The sequence below is a fragment of the Rhinoderma darwinii genome, chromosome 2, assembly GCF_050947455.1.
Source record: "Rhinoderma darwinii isolate aRhiDar2 chromosome 2, aRhiDar2.hap1, whole genome shotgun sequence".
Taxonomy (NCBI): Eukaryota; Metazoa; Chordata; class Amphibia; order Anura; family Rhinodermatidae; genus Rhinoderma; species Rhinoderma darwinii.
Window position 1 is genome coordinate 68,952,116 of NC_134688.1, and position 23,640 is coordinate 68,975,755.

Genomic DNA, 23,640 nt, shown 5'->3' on the forward strand with positions numbered 1-23,640 from the left:
TAATGCTCCTACCCTTCTGAAGAAGTTTCTCTCTCGCTCTGGTCCCAAGAAGAGGGGACGTAAGGGGGGGGATACTGTCATGTCCATGGCTGCGGGCCATCAGGTTCACTCACCTCCTGACGGCTGCAGCCATGCGTCCGCGAGCGCTGGCCCCAGTCTCCTCCTCAGGAGACGCCAGAGCTCACTTTCACTCACCTTGACAGATCCCGATCCCGTAGGGTGACTTTAATGCTAAATTAGCCCATGAGCCCCCTGGACTATAAGAAGGGCACAGCCCCTTCCTGCAGTGCCTGAGCGTTGTTTGTCGTATCCTAGTTTGTCTAAGCAAATGGCCTCGCAGTGTTTTCCAGTTCCTAGTGTATCCTGTATCCTGTGCTATCCTGGTCAAGTGCCGTGCTGTGCTGTGGTCGTGCTGTGCTGTATTCCACGCCTGTCCTGCTACTCCACGCCTGACGTCTACCCGCTGCCTAGTCCCAGCCGAACCTGCCTTGCTACTATCCGAGCTGCCACAGGTACCCTATACGAACTATAGACTTTGACCTGATCCCTATTGGCCAGCTGCCATACTGCCAAGGCGATACGGCCCAGTGGGTCCACGAACCTTACGTGACAGTGTGTGTGTGTGTGTGTGTGTGTGTGTGTGTGTGTACTAGTCTTTCTCAATGAATTAGAATATCATCAAAAAGTTAATTTATTTCAGTAATTCAGTTCAGAACCCATGTGCCCAAGGAAACAATAGTCTATATGAAGCTCCACAGAATATATATATATATATATATATATATATATATATATATATATATATACCACTTTATAGCGTTAGTATACAAACTACAAAATTATAACATATACATACTCCTCCAACCGGGCATATAAAAGTATCACATACCCAGTACTGTAACCAAGCTCCTGAACATTAGTCGGGCACTCAAAACCACATTTCGGGGTATATAAAGTGGAGCTTCATATAGACTATTGTTGCATTGGGCACATGGGTTCTACCAAAGATGGCCTTCAGAGATACAAGGAGGAATACTAGACACACGTTACTTTTCCTTTATCCTCTCCTAGATCTGTCTTCATTGTTGGACTGAGGTACTTGTCTACAAGGTTGAAGAGAGATAGTGGAAGTCCAATAGGCAAGAGCAGCATGTGGGCCCACTGCTCTCCAAAGGTAAAAGCAAGGTGCTCTTAATATAGTTAACGCCCTGATGGCTTTATGGCAAATCCCAATATTTAATTGTACACGTTTGGACCTCAAGAGACCTTGTTGTAACTGGCTCCCAATATTAAGTAAGAGACCAGGTCAGTGATTCCAAACCTTTTTAACACGAGGAGACCCCAGGAAACGTTTTTCAATCCTATGGAATCCTTATTAAAAAATAATGGATCAGTCACTGCTATCGGACTGTAAACAGACAGAACCCCATTGCATGGACCATGCACAGAACTAACTCTTATTCTGCTGTAAGACAAAACATTAGGCCAAAATAAGACTAATGTGCATTATAGTTCCTTACAACCATGGTTGGGAAACACTTCAGTATACGTCTGACACTGAGGGCAAACATGGTGTGAATAGAGTCTAATGAGGATACAAAAGATCCGCCAATATGAAAATTCAAAGATTTGCCTGCACACATTTTCAAATAGGTTATGAATTTATTCTTGTAAGGGCTGGGGTTTTATTTCTGTGGTATATTGCACAATATGAGCACATTGTCCTGCCTGAAAAAAAATCTAATTCAAAGTTATACAAATATCTAATTCCTGAAAGCAGAAGTTCCAAAAATAATCAGAGGCATTATACTGTAAAGTCACTGAATGCTTCTTCTCAGAAGGATCACAATGAAGGAATGTTAATGAGGTGTGAACATAATATGACATGCAAAAAAGTGTCAGGTTAATAGTGCAAGATTTGACCATAAGTACAAGGTGTAATTTTATCATAAATGAAGGAGACTTCAAATATATCTATGAGCTGATCAAAGTACATTATACATTCAGTAACTGATATTACATGACGACTTTACTTAGTGTGTTGTATGTTCTCCGCATGTTTGTGTGGGTTTCGTCCAGGTTTTCCTCCCACGCTCCAAAAATATATAAATAGGTTATTTGGCTTCCTATAAGATTGGCCTTAGTGAATATGTGTGCATAAGGGAAATTAGACTGTAACCCCCGATCAGTGATGACAATTTGTGTACTACACTGCAGAATATGTTGACGCTATATAAGCCAAAGAAACAGGAAATATAGTTAAAAGGGTTGCCTTTCATGAAGTCAACCCATTTTTAAGAGTTATTTACAACTCCGACATATATGGCATATCCACAGGATATGCCATAAATGTCTGCTAGATGGTGGTACCAGCTCTGTGGCCTGCACCCATATCAAGAACGGGGGTCATCCGAGCTGGGACCTGCATTATATCAGACATTTATGGCATTTCCTGTCTATATGCCATAAATGTCTGAGTTGGGAATAACCCTTTAAATAGAAGCCAGCACAGTGATCATGCTGATCTACTCTAAACCTCAGTGATCACCTGTTATCGTCAGGGGAAGCCGCATTTGGCCATAGATTACCCCTGCAGCATAACATGCAGGATATTCCAATGAATGGCTGACCATGTAATGTATGAATGCATAGGGTCTGCCACAGTGGGAGATGCTCTTACATAGCAACTCTTCTTTCTGGCTCATAAAGGGTGTCCGTTTGCTGGGGACCCCACTCTAAGATATCTACATGCCCAAATAGGGAATGACAGGTGTTGCCCTCATGCGACAACTCATTTCGTTTTATTATTTTCACAATCTTTATTCTAGTAAAATGACAACATCCATAGAAAAAAAAGAACCTGTAAATCACGTACATTTACATTTTACTTAATTAAACCCTTCCCCTCCCCAAGCCTGCCACAGCAATGTGATTCAATGTGCCCAACCATGGGCTCCAAATGGCTACAAATTTGTCAACCCAATTGAGACAATCCATTTTACAATGTTGACAATCATCTTACCACTCCTAATGTCTTCTACGGGAGTAGGCTCAAAAGTTAAAGGGCTTCAGTCTATCCATATAATAACATAACCAGGCCTGAAGGTTAAAACAAGGGCAACTTGGCTTTGGGACTCTTTGCCAGTGGAAGTGGTACTACTGTAGCTGGTTGCATGAATTTTAAGGTTGTTTTCATATGATTCCTACAGATAATATAATCCCTAGTTTTAAAGAAAGTCATGATTAATTTGGGAATTTAGTCTCATTGACAATTATGTGTCATGATGATTTCTTTTTCTCTCCCTTCTTTTTGCCTTTCTTTGGTTCAATACAACTAGAATTAGTTGAGGCTGAGGAACTAGAAAATTTACTATGTAATTATATATCCAATCCGATAGCATGACAAGAGATAATTCATATGGACATAATATCTTGAGGAGATATTTAATGAACAATATTTAGCCACAGGTGCAAAATTTTTTTACCATTTATATTCTTATGTTATATTTTAGAAAATAAAACATTCTTACATTTACATGTTAAATTCAGTTTCTCCCGTGTATTCCCAAATTCCTATGCACTTTCCATCCTGAGCTCCCTAATTCATTACTTTAACTTTAAAACAATATAAATGTTATACACTTATAGAGGCAGCAATGAGAAAATAAGGTTTGGTGGGGTTCTGGCAGATGTGTCACGGAAGAGGATCCAATGTACACCAGATGAAGATACAGGGGGGAGTTTATCAACCTTTCTACGCCAAGTATAGTGGAAATCTACGCCAGCTCTCTGGGGAATAGCAAGGTCGAAACCCGTGCTGGGCCCCGTACCTTGCCCCCCAATCAGTCTACCCCCCATCCGAATTCCCCAACCCATCGGACAACTAAATAAAAAAAAAGTATTCTCACCTCATCGTTCCTCTTCTACCCATCTGGGTTCCCTCGTGCTCCCTTAGCGTGACGCGGCTTATACAACATACTGACGCTTGGCAGTGTCAGGACGTTGTATATGACGCAGCATTGATGATGTTGAGTGCTGCGTCACATATATTAAGACCACTCATTTTACAATGGGCTGGCCCTGATGATGTTCGGCGTCAGGAATCTTATCTTACTCCAACGTGTTTTGCACCGGACTAGTGCCTTTATTACTGGACTAGTGGTGAAATGAAGAGTGTAAAAATTAAAATAGAAAACTATAGCCCACCATTGCTAAGACTGATCTAAATAAAAGAGATGGTTTGGAGTGATTTGCACTTATTAATTAAAAGGCACATGCCTCTTAATAAAATTGCCACATTTTGAAGTGTCACTCATAAAATTAAATGTTCGCTTGCTATGAGCAGGCAGAGATTTGAGCCAAACTTTATGCCATTTTCACCTATTTTCTCAAAAAAAAAGGCCTAAACTATGTCTGTTACTTTTTTCCCTCTCTTTTCAAAATTGGCAAGCAACAAGAAAAGTTGCAAATTTGACTGCAAATTTGTTGCAAGCCACAGTTCGCGACACGACCTGGTGTAAACGTCATAATAAATGTGGGACGATATCTTTGTCTGATGTACCTTGGATCTTCTACCATGACACATTTGCCAGCGCACATAAAAATCGTTTTATTCCAATCCTACTTTCACAATCAAGATTGACAGACAGGAGAATTTGCTTACCGTACAGGTTTGTAGCAGCGGCAGTACCAATATTTAGCTTCTATGTTCAACAGATTTGTGCCTGGAATTGGCGCATAACACATGTATATGACAATCAGTGCAGGATTAAGAATTAGGGTTAAGGTTGGTGGTGGAACCTGGACAAAATCTCACCTACAAGATCTGGACCCTATTTTACCCCTATCACAACCACATAAAGGAGAGGTGGCCTTCTCTACTAAAGTTTTCCTTGGAATTTAAGGCTGGCCATACACATTAGATAGCTTTCAGCTGACCGGTCAACATCTATTCCTCCCGATCCCCTCCAACACATGCCTGCTTGGCTCGGCTGAGTGTTCATGTATTCTGAATATGGAGAGGGGAGTAAGCCGCTGCCAGACACCTCTGAGAACAAAAGGATTGGGCATGTTAAAATTCAACTGCCTTCTCTTCCCGATATCTGTTATCGGGGGAGGGTTGGGAGGTCCCTATACACATTGTATGGCACCTTGAGAGGCACATGTGTACATCTGCATCTATTCTCCGCTGAATCAGTCCATTGAAAGGCCAACAGGTAAGATGGGTGTTGCAGTCAACCTATGTCCTCTAAGTGCTGGAGGCCATAACATAAACAATCTATATCTCATGGTGAGTATTGGTTCAGATGGATGATATTATTGATTGTTATATTTAATTAATACACGTACAAGTTAAAGATCATTTCAACTAAGATTTAAAGGTTACTCCCATCTAATAAAGTGATGGCATATTGCTAGGATGCCGCTGTGTAGGGAAAAACAGTGATTGGTTGGGTTCCCGGTGGTCAGACCCCCACCGATCATATAGTGATGTCATATCCTAACGATATGTGATCACTTTAAAAGATAGGAATATGCCTTTAAAGGAGTTTTAATAGCTGCATATATGGTAAAATAATAAAAAGGCATTCTCACTTTTCCGCAGAAGACACAAAATCTCTGCCACCAAATAAGCAAAGACTGAGAGAGGACCAGGGAAGTGTGTAAGAAGAAGAGGATTTTCCTATTTTTTATTTTAACCTCTATGCAGCTGTTAGTAATGTTTTCACTCCGATGGTGGCCACATTTCAGGTTAGCCTCCGACTTCTTCCCAATGGGCAATGCTGACTTGTTCAGAACTCGCAGACTACACAGGGCCCACATTAAATATGGGAGGGGAACAGGTCCATGGTTACGCTGCCCCTTTCTCCTCAAAGGGATGGAAAGAAAGTAGTCAGCGATGTAAACATACACCAGTAGTGGTTCACTTTTGATTATTGCTATGAAGCCCCCTAAATGTCTATGCATGCGCCTCTGAGAAAATCCAAAAATACGTCTTATATATTTTACACAGACAAACAGATCAACAACAGTCTTTGACGTGGTCTAAACTGTACAAGTATATTAAATGACATCTATGTCTGGCAATGAAATGAGATATGTTATGATAAGAGAATCCGCTTAACAGAAACACCGCCTTTATACACGGAGGCCTGGAAGCCATACAATGTCTGCTCACTGACTCCCAGGGCCAGATGCCAGATCATTTTTCTAGTTCATTTGGTCAGACCAGACCAGTACAATACTGTAGACACACAAGCCCGAATAGCAAGCACCGCAGACAAAAAGAAAATTCCAGAAAACCAATTCTTCATCTGAATAAAAAATATTTCACATTCCACAAACTCTCCTCCAGCACCGCCGATCTACAAGGAAAGACTTACAGACTGGATTTTCCATTTAGGACAATAATGGTGACATATATCTCACCCTTCTGATTGATTTCCAATAGAGAACACACATATTGATAGATTCTACAATCTAATTAACTTTCAACTTGCAAAAGAGTCTAAATGTAAAAAGCAAAAAGTCTAAATAAAAGTAAATCAAACACATGGAAACAATGTTGCATAATATTCTACAACGGATTATAAACACATCATAGCCTATAAATAGCTGAGCGGATTCCCTGTATTATGGCTGCTGAATAATATTGTATCCACTGAGAGCAATAAATGGCAAAACGCATGGTAACATATGTGTCTGAATATATTACAATGTATCCAGGGTGCCTTCCTATTCTTCCTCAATACAATGTGCTGACCATGCAGTATGTTAGGCAGACAGGGGATGCTCCAGAACCTTAGTGACAATGAAGTCACACAATGCAGGGCGCCTAGGATACATGAATTATTCCCATCTATCCCTCCACCTTGCACAGTGCAGGAAAATAAATGAGACGGACTACTCCCTTTTGCCCACCTCACTCCAAGAACCATGCATTTCCGCCTGCCACTTGATGTACTGCAATCCAGGGCATGGATATTTTAAGCCATGTGGCATTTAGATGCAGTGATGTTTTATTCATCCATAAGGCTCATGCACAGGTCTCACATTTACATGTCAGATACGGAGAAATAAGATGGTGAGCTCAGCCCTCTCCAGGCTGATGATGATTGAATGCCACTTGAAGCGTTTTAAGGATGCCTGGCAGAACTGTATTTCTTTGTCTAATCAGTATTCCGCTATTCGCAATCTTTAATCCAGCAAGAGAGAATAATTAACCCCTAAGGTTTCTCAAGTCCTGGTCATTTACTTCTAGTCTCCTCTAGTCTCAAAATACTAATTTGTGCACATATTGGCAATGCGGACTATTGATGGAACTGGCACAGATTTCCTACATAAGTTTTGCAGTATGAACAACTGCCCCCCTTCCCCCCCAAAAGGCTTTATATGAAGCTGGCAGTCAGAAGAACTATTGTCTGTCCTGTCTATCCGTAGACAATTACTAAGGCATCAGAGGCAATTACCTCATGTGGAGGGGGGGGGGGGGTATATAGGATGAACCTGCATCTTGTATGCATTGTCACTGTGCTGGGAGGTATATACCGTGCATCTGTCAGCATCAAAATATCCAGGTCATCCCTATGGCGCTTAAAGACAAGCATATTGATTTATATTGTATATATTATATCACACCTGCAGTTTTCTGCTAGTACAATTCTGTATGGGATGAACCTTCTATGAATTGTTACTGTTTTGGAAGCTACAATCAGAACATATGCAGAGGACACCACTATATATATATATATATATATATATATATATATATATATATATAGATATATACACATGTATACATATATACACACATATATAGACAGGCAGGCATATAGTTTAGGGCTTGTGCAATTCTATATAGGATGACTATGATGAACTTATGCGATAGATAGATAGATAGATAGATAGATAGATAGATAGATAGATAGATAGATAGATAGATAGATAGATAGATAGATAGATAGATAGATAGATAGATAGATAGATGTTCTGCTTTTGCTCTGGGCTTGTACAGGTCTCTGCTGTAATAAATTGTCGGGCTTGCAGAATTGCAGTGCAGCTCAGTGACTATAATAAATGTAATGAAACGTGATGAGATGAAACAGACCAGCTCTGTGCCCACCTCCCCTGCCCCCCTCTCACCAGCTTGCTGGAGGGGACAGGACATTGATAGCCCTTATAGCATTACCTTATAGATGCCAGCAGACTGGCATTTCTAGAGTACAATGAATGGACAAGCATTATCATGTCAGTGGTTGGCACTTACCTTATCTGCTATATTGCCCTGTGCTGCTGATGTGTAAATGTCAGGGCACCGGCAGTGCAGGTCTCCTGGGTGAGTGTGGAGCAGGGTATTGTGCCGGCACAGGCAGGCTGGGTGTCTTTGTTGTGGATGCGCTGGCCCCCTGACTGACTCTCTGACTGCTGATGTGCTGAGTCTGGGCTGCAGCTGCTTTCCTTCTGCCTCTATTGCAGTGATTTGCATTAGCCCGGCCCTCATTGAGATGCTGCTCTCCTCCTCACACTAGCACCATCCATCCACCCAGCCCACCCATCCCCATCACATATGTGCTGCTCTTCTGCCTGTGCCCACGGGGAGTTGGCAGCAATGGTCAGGGCATAAACTGGAGGTTCAGCACCAAGTACTGCCCTGTGCATGAATGATATGGAGCTTTACAAGCAGCCTGAGGGACAGATACTAAAGGAAAGCCACTGATCTTGTGAAAGCTATCTATCGATCTATATCTATCTAATCTATCTATCTATCTATCTATCTATCTATCTATCTATCTATCTATCTATCTATCTATCTATCTATCTATCTATCTATCTATCTATCTATCTATCTATCTATCTATCTATCTATCCATCCATCCATCCATCTATCTATCTATCTATCTATCTATCTATCTATCTATCTATCTAGGATTCTGCTCCTTCAGGGAGCTACAGTGGCGCTATGTACAGTAAGGGGGGGGGGTGCTATCTACAAGGGGGCTGTGTGGCACTACCTACCAGGGGGCTGTGTGGCACTACCTACCTGGTGGCTGTGTGGCACTCCCTATCAGGGGGCTGTGTGGCACTCCCTACCAGGGGGCTGTGTGGCACTCCCTACCAGGTGGCTGTGTGGCACTCCCTACCAGTGGGCTGTGTGGCACTCCCTACCAGTGGGCTGTGTGGCACTCCCTACCAGGGGGCTGTGTGGCGCTCCCTACCAGGGGGCTGTGTGGCGCTCTCTACAGTGAGCTGTGTGGCGCTCTCTACTGGGGGCTGTGTGGAGCTCTCTACAAGGGGGCTGTGTGGCGCTCTCTACAAGGGGGCTTTGTGGCGCTATCTACAAGAGGGCTGTGTGGCGCTACCTACAAGAGGGCTGTGTGGCGCTACCTACAAGGGGGATGTGTGGCGCTACCTACAAAGGGGCTATGAGGCGCTACCTACAAGGGGGCTGTGTGGCGCTACCTACAAGGGGGCTGTGTGGCGCTACCTATAAGGGGGCTGTGTGGCGCTACCTACAAGGGGGCTGTGTGGCGCTACCTACAAGGGGGCTGTGTGGCGCTACCTACAAGGGGGCTGTGTTGCACTACCTACAAGGGGCTGTGTGGCGCTACCTACAAAAGGATGTGTGGCGCTACCGACGGGGCTGTGTGGCGCTACCTACAGGGGGAATCTGTGAGTGGTGGGCTGATGGTCATTTTACTGTGAGCGGCGGGCTGATGGTCATTTTACTGTGAGTGGCGGGCTGATGGTTATTTTACTGTGAGTGGGGGCTGATGGTCTTCAAGTGGTTTCCGCCTCTGACCTCCAAATGAAATTAATAGGAGGCAGAAAATACCTGCGCGTTTGGAGCTTATTTGCCTGCGTCTTTTGCATTCGCTTCAACGGCTTAAGAAAAAACGAAAAAAAAAAAGGTCAAACAACGATGTCAATACAAAATCTGCTTCAAAATTTTGAAGCAGATTTTATTTGCCTTACAAAAAAACTTTTTTGAACATACCCTACGAGTGTAGTGCTTGTTTTTAGCTATTTTCTGTCCTTCTCAAAACTATTTTTGGCAGGGGTGCCCTGAGGAAATTTTATTTTTCCAGTTCTGCCTCAAGTCCGAAAAGGTCGGGAAACTCTGTACTAGGCTACAGGATCACGCTTGCCTACGCAAGGATCCCGTCGTGGAACAGCTCAGTTCGTCGTGGGAACAATGTTTGTTTTTGTTTGGGGGCACTGTCTACAAGGGGGAGGTGGGGGACTGTATGGCACTGTCTACAACGGGGAGGTGGGGGGGGGGGGCTGTATGGCACGATCTACCAGGAGGAGCTGGGGGATTATGACACTGTCTACAGGGAGGCTCTATGGCAAAATCTACAGAAGGGCACTATACTGTTTGTGGGCCACTAAGCGGACATTATACTGTGTAGGGGTACTACAGGGACATAATACTGTGGGCCACTAAGCGGACATTATACTGTGTAGGGGTACTACAGGGACATAATACTGTGGGCCACTAAGCGGACATTATACTGTGTAGGGGTACTACAGGGACATAATACTGTGGGCACAATTAGAGGACACAATACTGTGTCCTTAAAGGGGTTGTAATATATTATATTATTAAATATTATTATTATTATACTGTATGGGGGCACTAAAGGGGCATTATAATATTTTTATGGGGTATTTTTTTTTAATGATGGGGTGGGGCGCCGAAAGATTATTTTGCACGGGGCGCCATCTATCCTAAGGCCGGCCCTGCATATATGGATAGAGAAGTCAGGTGGCTTCTCAAGGAGCGGAATTCCCGATCAGAGCATCGGAAACGCTCTGGAGGGGATTCCGCACCTAGACAAGAGCATCACTCTAGGAGCGGATTCCCGAGCAAGAGCGTTGGCAACGCTCTGGCCGGGGATTCCACTCCTGGAGGAGCCATGATAGCAACGGCAGCACCCGGCAGCTGAGTGGGCCTGGCACTTGTCCTGGTTGGCCGGCTCTGTATCTCTGGCATTAGGGTTGGGCATTAATTTGCGTTATCTAGGTGTAGGGCTTTAGGTAGTGCTAGTAAGGGTTACGTTATTAGTTGTTAGGGTATTTCGTATAAAAAAATATATATTAAAAAAATACATAAAATATGTTAATATAGTTATAAGTTAGGCTTAGTCATATAGACTATATACAATAGTTTTTTCTCAGAAATATCTCAGCGGTTGTATACAGCTTAGGAAGCCTTTGCGATAATGTGTTCAGACACAGACACCGTAAGTGAGGCTGATGAGCAATTTTTATTGCTGCCGTCATCTAGTGACAGCGATGAACCCGAAGCAAGGCGGAGCAGGCTGAGCGAAAATCAGCCTAGCACAAGTGCTAGTGAGCTCGATTGGCTGTCCAGAGCCACATATAAGCCCCAGATTCCTAGTTTTATTTCAGCATCAGGGATTAATATAGATACCACGGATATAGTGCGTCAGATTTTTTTAAGTTCTTCTTTTCAGAAGACTTAATTAACTTAATGGTTATACAAACCAATTTGTATGCCCAACAATTTATGGCACGTAACCCCTCGTCTTTTTATGGCAGATCAACATCTGTTATCCAGTCGACCGGGCAGAAATGCTAACATTTTGGGGCCTTCTTTTAAATATGGGCCTTGTAAAAAAGCCCACTAAAACGTGATATTGGTCGACTGATGTCCTGTATGATATCCCCATGTATCGTGCAGTGATGAAACGCAAACGTTTTGAGGCCATAATGCGTTTTATCCACTAAAGTGACAATTCCCAATGTCCACCAGAAAGTGACCCATGCTATTATCGGCTATATAAAATAGGGCCTCTTATTAGCCATTTTAATAAAAAATTTGCAGAGGCATATACCCCAGAAATTAATCTTGCCATTGACGAATCCCTGGTTCTATTCAAAGGGAGATTAAAATTCCGCCAGTATATACCCAGCAAGAGAGATACGGCATGAAAGTTTATAAAATCTGCGAAAGCAACACTGGCTACACCCACCGTTTTAGGGTATATGAGGGAAAGTATACCCAAATTAACCCTCCTGAATGCCCCCCATGCTCAATATAAGTGGGTGAATAGTTTGGGACCTAATTTACTATTAGACAAGGGGTGCCACTTGTATGTTGATAAGTTTTATACAAGTGTTCCCCTATTTAAAATTTTATTTTAAAAAAACAACAACCGTGGCTTGCAGGACGAGTAGACGCTGGTAAACCAGAAATTCAAGGTCAGTGAAAGTAGGGCTCTTTGTCATGACAAATTAATGTTTGTTAAGGAGGCTCTGTCACCAGTTTCATACTTCCCTATCTCCTACCTAATCTAATAGGCGCTGTGTTGTAGATGACTATTGTCTTGTTTTGTTTTTTTTTAAATGTTTATTAGTGACAAAGTTATGATAATTTTAACATTTATGCAAATTTTTTGTAAAAGCCCAACTGGGCGTTTTTTTTACTTTAACCAAGTGGGCGTTGTAAAGAAAAGTGTATGATGCTGACCAACCAGCGTCATACACTCCTCTTCATTCATGTCCAGCTTTAGTCACAGCACAACGTAATCTCGCGAGGTTACTCTGTGCCGTCACTTACTCTCGCAGTTCCTTCATCGGAATGACCAGACTGTAGCATCCATGGCCGCGGGCCGTCGAGTCTACTCACCTCCTGACGCCCGAAGCCATGGATCTATGAGCGCTGGTCCCCATCTCCTTCCTAGGAGATGCTCACTTACGCTCTGGTCCACTGTGTCCCGTAGGATGCGCGCGCACACTCGTGCCCACTCTTAAAGGGCCAGCGCGCACATGCAAGAAATCAGCATCATCTACACACATGATTTCCTGGACTATAAGAGGGCCCCAGCCCATCTGATCCTTGCCTGAGCGTTGTTACATATCTCTAGTCTGTCTTGCAAATGGTCCCTTAGTGTTTTCCGTTGCACCCACCTCCATCCGTGCCAGAGCTGCGACCACTGTCTGGACTATCCAGGTACCCTTGTGTGGGACTTTGTATTGCTGGGGTTCCCTGTTATTTGGCATGGGCAAATCCTCTGTGGGAACATCAGGGACCAGAGACCCGTGACTTGCAGTGCTTCTTACGGACGTTCCGCTCGATCTTTGAGGAACCTGGGAGAGTTTCTTCGACTGCTGCATCTCTGCTGATCCTACACCAGGGGGACCTCTCCGTGGGCGAGTATGCCATTCAGTGCCGTATCCTGGCTGCCACATTCTGGCAGGAACTGTCTTCGGGAATTAAGGACGAGCTTGCCGCTCGCGATCTGCCATCTACCCTGGACGATCTTATCCTACTTGCCACCCGGGTTGACACGAGGATCCGGGAGGATTCCCAAGAGGTTCTCCGGGAGAGAGAACTTCCCAGGCTGAATTCTACTTTCCAGCAATCCTTACTTTCCTCCTCAGTCGTCCCACCAGAGGATCCTATGATGAACCATGTCAAATTGTCTATCCAGGAGAAACAACGCAGACGCATTTCTGGACTTTGTCTGTATTGCGGCCTCGGAGGCCATATTGTGCGTCTGTGTCCCCAGAGACCAAAGAGACCCCATTGCCTAGGATTGGTTGGAGAGACAACCCTAGGTGGAATGGTAACTAATAAAGCATTCTGTTCCAAGCTGACTATTCCTGTGACCCTAGTATCCGCCGAGAGGACGCATCAAGTTTCTGCCTATCTTGACTCTGGGTCTGCGGCAAACTTCATCCAAAAGGAGCTATTGGATCATCTTCAGTTGCACACAGTCCCCCTGGAGACATCTTTGGGTGTTGCCTCAGTGAATGGACTGCCTCTGCCGGATCCCATCGTTTCTAAAACCAAGCCATGAGGCTCCAGGTTGGAGTCCTTCATTAAGAACTAATTTCTTTCCTTGTTTTGCCCAAGGCCATCAATCCTGTTCTGCTGGGCCTGCCTTGGCTTCGACTGCATGCCCCAGTCCTGGACTTGAATTCCGGAGAGGTTCTCCAATGGGGCTCCAAGTGCCTTGGTCATTGTCTGTTGCAGATTGATCCTGTCCTGCCTCCTCTGCCACAGTCTTTTGGCAGTACTGCCCCCCAATTTGCTCAGTTTGCAGATGTCTTCAGCAAAAAGGAGACTGAGACGCTGCCTCCAAATCGGACTTATGACTGCCCCATTGAACTGGTTCCTAATGCCCCTCTCCCCCGTGGCCGAGTATATCCTCTCTCCTTGCCAGAGTCTCTATGTCGGCCTATATCAAGGAGAATTTTGTGAGGGGTTTTAAACTGGGGCCGGGTTCTTCTTCATTAAAAAGAAAGACGGATCCCTTCGACCCTGCATTGACTACCGTGGTCTCAACCAGATCACGGTCAAGAACAAATAGCCGTTGCCACTTATATCTGAACTGTTTGACCATATACGAGGAGCTAGAATTTTTTCTAAACTAGACTTGCGTGGGGCTTATAATTTGATCCGAATCCGTCTAGGGGACGAGTAGAAGACGGAGTTCAACACTCGAGACGGGAATACCTGGTGATGCCATTTGGACTATGTAACGCTCCCGCGGTCTTCCAGGAATTTGTGAATTATATCTTCCGAGATCTCCTCTATATCTGTGATGTTGTTTATCTCGATGATATTTTGATTTTCTCCCCAGATCCGACGACTCATCGGAGGCATGTCCGTGAAGTTCTACTACGATTAAGGGAGAATCGTTTATACGCCAAGCTGGAGAAGTGTGTCTTTTGAGAGGAGTTCTCTGCCCTTCCTGGGCTACATCATCTCGGATCAAGGTCTCAAGATGGACCCTGAGAATGTGAGAGCTGTCCTGGAGTGACTACGTCCTCAAGGCCTGAGGTCCATACAGCGTTTCCTGGGATTCGCCAATTTATACCGGCAGTTTATCCCAAACTTCTCATCACTGACATCTCCTATTTCCACCCTTACCAAGAAGGGTATGAATGCCAAGGTGTGGACCCCAGAGGCAGAGTCCGCATTTATTAGCCTCAAGAAAGCCTTCACTTTAGCCTCGATCCTCCATCATCCTGACGTAACTCGGCAGTTCTCTTTGGAGGTGGACGCTTCCTCTGTTGGTGCAGGTCCACTTCTGTTCCAGAGGAGCTCTAAAGGAAAGGCAGTAGTATGTGGCTTCTACTCTAGACTTTTTTCTTCTACAGAGCGCAATTACTCTATTGGAGATCGGGAGCCACTAGCCATCAAATTGGCTCTGGAGGAGTGGAGACATCTTCTAGAGGGCGCAGCTCACCCCATCTTGGTCTACACCGACCACAAGAACCTTACCTATCTTCAGTCCTCTCAACGACAAAATCCCTGTCCAGCCAGGTGGTCACTGTTCTTCACCCGTTTCCAATTTGTGCTCCACTACCGTCCCGCTGACAAGAATGTGAGGGCCAATGCTATGTCCAGGTCATTTGAGACGGATGACACGGTGGAGTCCCTTCAAACTATCATTGACCCGTCCTGCATTGTCACTGCTAATCCTTTGCAGGTTAGAGACATCCCTCCGGGGAGGACTTTTGTTCGGTTGGCAGACAGGAGAAGAATTCCCCACTGGGGACACAGTTCTAAACTGGCTGGGCACACTGGTGTCCGTAAAACCCGAGACCTGATTGCTCGTCACTTGTGGTGTTCCACGCTACCTAAAGATGTTTTGGACTTTGTCTCTTCTTGCACGGTGTGTGCTTCTAACAAAGTTACTCACTCCAAGCCTGCCGGCCTGCTTCAACCTTTGCCTGTACCCAATGCCCCCTGGCAGCACATTGCGATCGACTTTGTCACAGACCTTCCCCCCGCAGCAGGATGCAATACTGTCTTGGTGGACCAGTTCACGAAGATGCCACATTTTATCCCGCTGATAGGCCTACCTTCTGCTTCCCGACTGGTGGGTCTCTTCATTCAACACATCTTTCGCTTCCATGGCTTGCCTCTTCACATTGTGTCCGACCGGGGGGTTCAGTTTACCTCAAAGTTCTGGAGAGCCCTCTGTAAACTCCTGGATGTAAGATTGGACTTTTCCTCAGCCTATCACCCCGAGTCCAATGGGCAAGTCGAGAGGATCAACCAGATCATGGAGAATTATCTCCGCCACTTCATCTCTTTACAGCATGACAACTGGGTACAGCTTCATCCATGAGCCGAGTTCTCGTACAACAACCACACAAGCGAGTCCACCACTTCCACTCCGTTTTACATTGTGTACAGTCAATATCCTAGAGGGTTTGGTCCTGAGGACACGTCCTGGGAGCCGGAAGAGAGCCTCGATGCCCCTGCTCTCGTTAAGAAGTTCCTCTCTTGCTCTGGTCCCAAGAAGAGGGGGCGTAAGAGGGGGGATACTGTAGTGTCCATGGCCGCGGGCCGTCGGGTCTACTCACCTCCTGACGCCCGCAGTCATGGATCTGTGAGCACTAGTCCCCATCTCCTTCCTAGGAGACGCCAGCGGTCACTTACGCTCCGGTCCGCTGTGTCCCGTAGGGTGCACGCGCACGCTCGTGCCCACTCTTAAAGGGCCAGCGCGCACATGCAAGAAATCAGCATCATCTACACACATGATTTCCTGGATTATAAGAGGGCTCCAGCCCATCTGATCCTTGCCTGAGCGTTGTTAGTTATCCCTAGTCTGTCTTGCTAATGGTCCCTTAGTGTTTTCCGTTCCAGTTGTTACCCGTGCCCTGTTACCTGTTCCTGTATCCCGTGCTGTCTAATTGTTCCTGTGCCTACTAGTTGGAGTCGTGTCTACTGCACCTGCTATTGTTTGCCACGTCCTGTCATCCCCCACGTCCTTTGTCATCTGCCACATCCAGAGGGATTCGCGACGTTTGGCGCAACCTGCGGCACCTGCTGTCATCTGCCAGGTCTGGCGTTACCTGCTGCACCCACCTCCATCCGTGGTAAAGCTGCGGCCACTGTCTGGACTATCCAGCTACCTTTGTGCGGGACTTTGTATTGCTGGGGTTCCCTGTTGTTTGGCCAGATGCCTCCCCGCTACAGTGGTGCAGCCTAGTGGGTCCACATACCCACATACCGTGACACAGACATCGCCTCCAGCCGCCTCCTTTTTATCACAATTATCATAAATGTTAAAATGATCATAACTTTGTCACTAATAAATGATTTTTTTTTGTTTTTTTTTAAAACAACACAGTAGTTATCTACAGGGTGGGCCATTTATATGGATACACCTAAATAAAATGGGAATGGTTGGTGATATTAACTTCCTGTTTGTGGCACATTAGTATATGGGAGGGGGGAAACTTTTCAAGCTGGGTGTTGACCATGGCGGCCATTTTGAAGTCGGACATTTTGTATCCAACTTTAGTTTTTTCAATGGGAAGAGGGTCATGTGACACATCAAACTTATCGAGAATTTCACAAGAAAAACAATGGTGTGCTTGGTTTTAACGTTACTTTATTCTTTCATGAGTTATTTACAAGTTTCTGACCACTTATAAAATGTGTTCAAAGTGCTGCCCATTGTGTTGGATTGTCAATGCAACCCTCTTCCCCCACTCTTCACACACTGATAGCAACACCGCAGAAGAAATGCTAGCACAGGCTTCCAGTATCCGTAGTTTCAGTTGCTGCACATCTCGTATCTTCACAGCATAGACAATTGCCTTCAGATGACCCCAAAGATAAAAGTCTAAGGGGGTCAGATTGGGAGACCTAGGGGGCCATTCAACTGGCCCACGACGACCAATCCACTTTCCAGGAAACTGTTCATCTAGGAATGCTCGGAGCTGACACCCATAATGTGGTGGTGCACCATCTTGCTGGAAAAACTCAGGGAATGTGCCAGCTTCAGTGCATAAAGAGGGAAATACATCATCGTGTAGCAATTTCAGATATCCCGTGGCCTTGAGGTTTCCATTGATGAAGAATGGCCCCACTATCTTTGTACCCCATATACCACACCATACCATCAATTTTTGTGTTCCAACAGTCTTGGCGGGATTTATCCAATGTGGGTTAGTGTCAGACCAATAGCGGTGGTTTTGTTTGTTAACTTCACCATTCACATAAAAGTTTGCCTCATCACCCAACAAAATGTTCTGTGTAAACTGAGGGTCCTGTTCCAATTTTTGTTTTGCCCATTCTGCAAATTCAGTGCGCCGATCTGGGTCATCCTCGTTGAGATGCTGCAGCAGCTGGAGTTTGTAAGGGTGCCATTTGTGAGTAGCTAATATCCGCCGAAGGGATGTTCGACTGATGCCACTCTCCTGTAACATGCGTCGAGTGCTACGTTGTGGGCTCTTGCTGAATGAAGCTAGGACAGCCACTGATGTTTCTTCATTAGTGACAGTTTTCATGCGTCCACATTTGGGCAAATCCAACACTGAACCAGTTTCACGAAACTTGGTAAGCAGTTTGCAAACTGTAGCATGAGAGATGGGTGGTCTCGTAGGGTGTCTTGCATTGAAATCTGCTGCAATGACGCAGGTACTGCGTTCACCAGACATCAACACAATTTCTATCCACTCCTCACGTGTTAACCTCTGCGACATGTCAATGGCTGTAAACAAAGAGAAGCTTGTAAATAACTCATGAAAGAATAAAATAACGTTAAAACCAAGCACACCATTGTTTTTCTTGTGAAATTCTCGATAAGTTTGATGTGTCACATGACCCTCTTCCCATTGAAAAAACTAAAGTTGGATACAAAATGGCCGCAATGGTCAACACCCAGCTTGAAAAGTTTCCCCCCTCCCATATACTAATGTGCCACAAACAGGAAGTTAATATCACCAACCATTCCCATTTTATTTAGGTGTATCCATATAAATGGCCCACCCTGTACAACACAGCACCTATTAAATTAGGTAGGAGATAGGGAAGTATGAAACTGGTGGCAGAGCCTTAAGTACAGGGATAAAAAAGATGTCCTCATGTTAACCTCCATCCATACTGATGAAAAGCGCCCTTTTTCTGTGCGAGGCACGATTGCCACCATTACGAAACCACTCTACATACATTAGTACAATAAACATATGGGAGGTGTGGACCTTGCTGACCAAATGCTGCAGCCCTATAGCGCAGTTACAAATTCCAGGATCTGGTATAAAAAATTGGCCATCCATCTTGTGCAAATGGCACTCTAGAATTCCTTCACAATTTGCAGGAAACCAGGGACCTTACCTGAACTACCAGGAAATGGTCATAACATTTTTTATTTTTGGAGACCAAGGTGGGGAGACCACGGCTACAACCTCAAGCGAGTCCAGGGAATAATTCGGGGACAGCATTTTCCATCCCAAGTGACCCCAACTGCTAACAAGAGACGTCCCCATAAGAGATGCCGAGTGTGTTTCAAAAATTGAATAAGAAGAGACGCAGGCTACCAGTGTGATACTTGCCCAGACAAACGAGGCATCTGTATTCACATTCATATGTTTATGCATATTCCATTTGTCACTAGATTATAAAATTGTATATGTTATTTGTACTCCCGTACAGACATTTCCATTACTTTATTTTCTGATTTATTCCCTACTTAATTGTCACCCCATTTCTCATTACCATGTTAGCCACTTATAATTTGGATTTCAGCAAAAGTCCAATCAACATGAAAATTCTCATTATACCCCTAGATAAATATCTTGAGGGTTGTTGTTTTATGAATTCCTTGAGTTATTTTTCTTTTGCCCTAGCACCTCAAAGACTCGGCAGACATGAAACGGTGCCTTAAATTGATTCAAGCTAAAATGTTGCCATGAAAGCCTGTCGTGTATTGAAACAGCAGATTAGGGCCACATTTGGGGCATTTCTGAGCACAAAAGTACCAGCACAATAAAATGTGTGGTGCATTTCCTCAGTTTACTTTGCTTTGTACAAAAAAAAATTGACACATTTGTGAAAAAAAAAAAAAAATTCCAATTTGTCAAACTTGCTTTGCATAAATTCTGTTAAAAAATGCTCACTACACCCCTAGATAAATACCTTAAGGGGTCTAGTTTTCAAAATGGAGTCACTTTTAGGGGGTTTCCTTCGTTCTGACTGATTAATGCCTTATTAAGTGTAAGATGGGGCCTGTAATTCGTTCCAGCCTAAATTGTGCCGTTACAAAAGCCAAAAGTCGCTCCCTTCTTTTTAGGCCTAGCCGTGTGTCTAGTAAGCAGATTAGGGCCGCATTCGGGGGCATTTCTGAGCAGAGAAGAACCAACGCAATAAAATGTGGAGTGGATTTCCTCAGTTTACGTTGCTTTTACCCAAAAAATTTTATGAAAGTGACACATTTGTGAAAAAAAAGCAAATTCAAATTTTTTACACTTTGCATAAAACATGTGAAAAAATTGTGGGCTCTAAATGCTCACTGCACCCCTAGATAAATACCTTAAGGGGTCTAGTTTTCAAAATAGGGTAATTTATGGAGGTTTCTAATGTTCTATTACATATTAGATCATGTAAACTTAGCTTGGTGCTGAAAACAACATTTACTGCTAAATTTCAATATGTACTATTACAATTGTAAGCCCCACAGTAGACTCAAATTGTAAAAAAAATATTTAATAATTTGGGTCACAGTTAAGAAAACATGGAAATATATATTTATTAACAGATTTATACAATATATTCATATATTTTTTTACATATAGCAATTAAAATGGGGGGGGGGGGGATTTTTAACTTTTTCTGCAATGTTTTAAACTCTTAAAAAGTAAACATAAACCATATTAACTACATTTTACCACTAAAAGACATTACTATATATATATATATATATATATATATATATATATATATATATATATTTATATATATATATATATATATATATATATATATATATATATATAAAATAAACAATGTCAGAATTACTTGGATGCACAAAACTATTACAGAGTTGTTCCCTGATAAATTTACACATGCCACATTTCTAAAATTTGTCTGGGTTCCTGAGGCCCAAACAGGCTGGGTCCTTAAGGGGTTAATAACCTACCACATAATATGAGCAGACTGAGCAGTCAGGTCATACACATCTTTTTGCCCCAATGGTGGACCTAAATCTGAAGCTGTCAGTAGTTTGGATTAAGTCACTTTCACATGGCAGTATTCTGGTCAGTATTTTGCTTCTGTATTTGGAAGCCAAAACCAGGTGTGGAGTCTACACAGAGAAAAAGTGTAATGGAAAGATTTTTACTTCTTCCAAGTTTTGGACCCACTCCTGGTTATGTTAACAAATACTGATGAAAATACTGACCAAAATACAGCCGTGTGAAAGTGGCCTTATCAGTAAATCTGGCCATAGACATAAAGATTATTGTTAATGAACAATAAATATGTGTTATGTTACTAAGGCTAAGTTCACACAGGAGTATTTGCTGCAGAAAACTCAGCAGCAAACCTGACCCAGATAGGGCAGGGAATTGTGGCCGAAAGTCTGCACCAAATCCTGTATGATTTGGTGCTGATTTTCAGCTGGATTTGCCACCTTGGAGAAAAAGAGGGCAGAAGAGGGAATTTAAAAAAAACAAAAAAAACATACTCACCTAGTGTTACCAGAGCGACTCATCCCTGCTCCCACGGCTGGTCTGTGTTGAGCAGGCCTCCTGGAAGGACCTTGCGTCCCATGTGACCACCGCAGTCTGTAATTGGCCACAGCAGTCACATGAGATGAAACGTTAGCCCAGGAGGCCGGCAGCCCTGAGCCCAGACCGGGGGCAGTGAGCCATCTCGATGGGAATGCTAGGGAGGTCAATTTCTGTACGGATTGTTAAATCTTGTCCACTTTGCTGCTACTGTAATATGATGTGGATTTTCTGGCCGCAAATACAGACGGTAAATCTGCAGCAATTCCACTACGTGTGAATGTAGGCTAAGAATGTTCGGTTTACAACTAATGGAAATTTGTTCTTGTGTCTGAGGTAAATGCCACAATAATACTGTTTAGTTAAAGGGGTTATCCATACCTCCCAACTTTTGAATTCGGAAAAGAGGGACATTTTAAGCCACGCCCCTAACCACGCCCAATATACAGCATCAACACATCAAATCCCGGCCAGATCCTTCTGCAAATAACACGCGCACATTCTCACTGCGGATCTCTAGACTGTCTGGATATCACAGATATTATGGATCCGTTATATCGTCTTTGTGTTACTTTTCCTATCTTGGGTATAACATTAGCTCATCACGGCAGCAGCTGCAGGACAAACCAAAAGGCTGAGAACAATGAAAGTCAAGAGGGAGACCCTGTGGTGGATGACTTTTCAATTGACAGGTAGCAGAGTTACATGATGAGGATATTTTTTTCCAGTTGTGTAACTCTGCTACCGGTCAATGGAAAAATCATCCACCAGAGCCCCCTGTAGATTGCTCCACACACAGCCCCCCTGTAGATAGCGCCAGACACAGCTCCCCTATAAATAGCTCCACACACAGCACCCCTGTAGATAACACCACACACAGCCTCCCTGTAGATAGCTCCACACACATCCCCCTGTAGATAGTGCCAGACACAGCCCCCCTGTAGATAGCTCCAGATACAGCCCCCTGTAAATAGCTCCAGACACAGCCCCCCTGTAGATAGCGCCACACATAGCCCCATGTAGATAGCTCCAGACACAGCCCCCTGTAGATAGCTCCAGACACAGCCCCCTGTACATAGCTCCACACAAAGCCCCCTGTAGATAGTGCCACACACAGCCCCCCTTTAGGTAGCTCCACACACAGCCCCCTGTAGATAGCTCCATACACAGCCCCCTGTAGATAGCGCCATACACTGCCCCCTGTAGATAGCTCCACACACAGCCCCCCTGTACATAGCGTCAGATACAACCCCCCTGTAGATAGTGCCACACACAGCCCACTTGTAGATAGCGCCAGACACAGCCCCCTGTAGACAGCACCAGACACAGCCCCCTGTACATAGCACCAGATACAGCCCCCCTGTATATAGTGTCAGATACAGCCCCCCCCCTAGTTAGTGCCACACACAGTCCCCTCTAGATTTCGCCGCACACAGCCCCCTGTACATGGCGCCACACAGCCCCCCTGTAGACAGCTCCACACACAGCACCCCTGTAGATAGCTCCATACACAGTCCCCCTGTAGGTGCCACATTGTCGCCAGAGCGAATGTCGGCCGATAAAAACGTCCGTTTTGGCCCGTTTTTCCTGGGCGTTTTGCATCCGTTCCGATTCTGTTCCGAGCCGTGTTGCCGTTTTGAACGACTGATTTTGACCCGTTTTGCATCCGGTTTTTTTCCCTGTCCGTTTTAAAATCGGATGAATTTCTGTAGGTAATGCCACCCAGCCCCCTGTAGGTAATGCCACCCAGCCCCCTTTAGGTAATGCCACCCAGCCCCCTGTAGGTAATGCCACCCGGCCCCCTGCAGGTAATGCCACCCAGCCCCCTGTAGGTAATGCCACACAGCCCCCTGTAGGTAATGCCACACAGCCCCCTGTAGGTTGCACCCATCCCCCCTTCCGCGAGAAGTCACTGACTTCAATGTCCATATATGGACAGTGTAGTCACTGACTTCTCCTGGAGAGGAATCCCCGGCCACAGGGTCGGGGATTCCGCTTCAGAAGTGAGTGACGTTAATGTGTCCATATTTGGACAGTGTGGTCACTCACTTCTTCTGTAGCGGATCCACGGCCACAGGGTCGGGGATTCCGCTTCATAAGTGAGTGACGTCACTGTGTCCATATATGGACAGTGTAGTCACT

General features: G+C 44.5%; 1 protein-coding gene across 3 annotated transcripts in view; it reads right to left on the bottom strand.

Moving 5' to 3' along the window:
- The window catches only part of DCLK1 (doublecortin like kinase 1), a 383,441-nt gene extending 374,957 nt beyond the window's left edge, over positions 1–8,484 (bottom strand). For 2 of the 3 annotated variants that reach the window (XM_075851721.1, XM_075851722.1), the window contains exon 1: positions 8,267–8,484. The gene's annotated coding sequence lies outside the window, so the exon portion shown is untranslated. The remainder of the gene's footprint in view (positions 1–8,266) is intronic. The other variant, XM_075851724.1, reaches the window with a different exon arrangement.
- Positions 8,485–23,640: the final 15,156 nt, after the last annotated feature.